General features: G+C 36.4%; 1 pseudogene; it reads right to left on the bottom strand.

The window, feature by feature from the left end:
• Positions 1 to 927: 927 nt before the first annotated feature.
• On the bottom strand, positions 928 to 1,655 carry LOC119506829 (annotated as a pseudogene).
• Between the last annotated feature and the right edge of the window lie 1,531 nt (positions 1,656 to 3,186).

Genomic DNA, 3,186 nt, shown 5'->3' with positions numbered 1-3,186 from the left:
TGTAACTCATACACACCCAGAATTTTCAAGGGATTATAGAGTTTACAGTCCATGTTGCCTGACTTTTTTTTTTTTTTTTTTCAGTACAGATCTGCAGCACTGATATCATACCCAGTTCCTTTCCAACTTCAGTGTTTTCCCTATTTGGGTGTTATATTAGGTAGGAAGGATTTCATCACAAGTCTCAAAACAATGAATTCTCAAAAATTTAAGCTCATCTCACATGAGATCTACAATTATGTGGTCCCAATTTAGATATAGGAGATTCATGAAGCAATCAAGGAACCATATAACCTCTATCTATGTATTCTGACATCTACAGATGCCATCCAGGTTTTTTAACAGAATGTTGGTGTTTTGGCTAATTTACTTCATGATACACACATGCTGCCATTTCTCCTGGAATCACATTCTCAAATTGTGTTCAAAGATCAGAAGCAAAGTGGGCAGCAGAAGTTAGCTGTCCCATGATATGTCCCTATCAGAAAGCAAAGGTGTTTACAGAATTCTGTATGGGCACTCCTAGATATAAGGGAGGCTGAAAATGTGAGTGTTTGGCAAAGGAAAGTGAGCTTACTATGACTGGCAGAGTGCTCATGGTACATCCTTGCAGCCTAGTGGCCTCAAACAAGATTGGGGCAAAGAAGAACAGTGAGGGGTCATCTAATAGTTTCTACCACAATGAATAAAATTCTTCCGGGGGGGCTGGTGGTTTTCTGTGTTAAATATTTATACATCATTTTATGTTCATTTGAAACCAATATAAAATGAGAATAAAAGTATTTGTCTTCTTCAAATTTTAAAGGTCTGTAGTGATTTGACTACAGTAAGAAAGTCCTACCAAACATTCTTTCAGAGTTTTTTTTTTTAATTTGAAAGCACTGTTTATTAACTGACCAGATTATAAAAGTAATCACAGCAGACACGTTAGTTCATCCTTCTAATAAGCCTATTGATCTCTTCTTCCCTGTTGCCAGCATCTCCTCCTTCTACAAAATGGGTAGTCTTTTTCTTCATCCCCTCTCTGGGAGAAGATAATTTGAAGGGCCACAGGAAGTTGTTTGCTTCTTTGAAGCATTTCCCAACAGTATAGATCTCATGAATCAGGTCCTCCTGATGCCATATTTACCAAGAGATCATGCGATCAGAGAGTTAACTGTCAAGGCAATCCGCTTCTTATTCATTTTGCCATGACCACGCTTATAGTCATTCACTGACTTCAGGTTCGGGTACCTCCATGCAACATATGGGTCCACAATTCTCAGCATGTTAATTGAGGCCTTGTTGAGCTTAACAAAGATGCCACTGAAGATTTGGTGAAGGCGAAGAAGTTGCAACACTTTTCGGACCTTTGAGCTCACGCCATTGATACCTCTGATCCTGATGACAAATCCCAATTTGGGTTCCGCAGGTGCATAGAAGTTGCCAGCTTTTCTTGCCATTCTAGCCATTCGAATCCCAGTTCTGTACATTTGCCTATATTCCTTGTGATAGTGCTTGGGTTTTTCACAGATAAGCTTCCTCCTTGCCTTTTGAAGCATCTTTTGGGCAAACTTCTTTCTCTAGCGCTTGATCTTTAGTTCGGCAAAATCCCTTTGCTTTTCCTTAAGGGTTTCTGGCACAGCTGGAACCTTCTTCTCTTTGACACCTTCCATAGTTCCATCAAAGTTTTATTTTTTCTCAACTGAGAGAGAGATGCTAGATGTATACATATCAACGAACAAGGGAGAATGATATTTATTTGCATCAAGAATTTGACAGCCAATGTGACAGTAACTTTTACATATGTTACACATATAATTCTTAAAATGACATAGGGATATATCTGTGAGCATATAAACTTTTTGTATTAATAAGCATTCAGACATGTAAATTAGTCTGCCCATATTTCATACTTCATAAGTAAAAACATCAAAGGAAAATTTTAAGAACATCAATATGTAAGTTTTTTCTCACATTATTAGGAATACTTTCATATTTGCTCTTTCAGATTTAAACACGTTAATACAAACTATGTTTAGATCACACTTTTAATGATGTCTGCTGAATGAATTAGGTATGATATAAAAACTGATGTATAAATATACAGTATATTGTCATTCATTTATTCATGAAATAAATACTATTTGAGCATGTAGTAGAATGTGATAAATACTGGAAATATAAAAAGGAATAAGACTATAATATAAAATCTCTTTTCCCAAGAGGCTTTTAGTTTAGATAGTTAGATAGAAAAGGGCTTGGACATTACCAGATTTTTCATAAATGTTATGAAAGGGAGTCCGCATGGTAGTATTAGAGCTCCAAAGGAGATCACCTCCTACACCTGCCATGGGCATCTTGGTTATTTATCTGAGCAGAGACAGCTGTGTGTGTGCACATTGTGTGGGAGGGGGAGAGTGTAGATGTATGTCTCTGGCAAAAGCAAGAGTATTTGCAAAGTGTTGGTCTGAGGTTAGAGACCACATGATTCAGAAAGCAAGAAACTAAGAGGGCAGTAAACTGAAATATAAATAGGGACATGACTGTGGACAGGCCACAGAGGATGTAATATTCTGTGTAAGGACTTTGGACTTTATTTTCCAAGGAAATGTGGAATCATATATGTGTGTTCCATTATGTTTTTATGTTAGCTAGTTCACTGTCAATGCAGAAGAGAGAATGGATTTTAGTCTAGCACGACTGGATGCTAGGAGACAGCTGCATAAAACTACATGAGGGCTAATGATAGCTTAACCTAAGATAATAGAAAGGATTTAAGGAATAGATATCTGGATGGATTTTGGAAGTATAGAATTGTCTAGATATATGGGAATACATATATCAGTTTATTGTATAGTATATTGTAGTTTAGTAATATATATTATTTTTGCATTAATAACTTTATACTCCAGCACTTCTGTTCCTCTTGCACTAGCTCTAGCACAAGGTTCCTGCTCAGGATCTTATATGCATCTTCAATCTGAGAAGACATATATTTGTTCAGTTATGAAAAATCTCAGCCATTAACTCTTAGAATGTCATACCTCACTCATTTTCTCAATCTGGAATTCCTGCTAAACAAACATTGAACTATTTCATTTGCACTTTGTCTCTCTTAACAGATCACATCTTTCCATCTCTATCAGTCTCATAACCTTATAAGTAAGGTTCTCAGACAGATACCTTTTTCAATTCTATCTCATC

This window comes from Choloepus didactylus, chromosome 12 (genome assembly GCF_015220235.1).
Source record: "Choloepus didactylus isolate mChoDid1 chromosome 12, mChoDid1.pri, whole genome shotgun sequence".
NCBI classification, from domain to species: Eukaryota; Metazoa; Chordata; class Mammalia; order Pilosa; family Megalonychidae; genus Choloepus; species Choloepus didactylus.
This window is presented reverse-complemented; position numbering and strand designations above follow the sequence as displayed.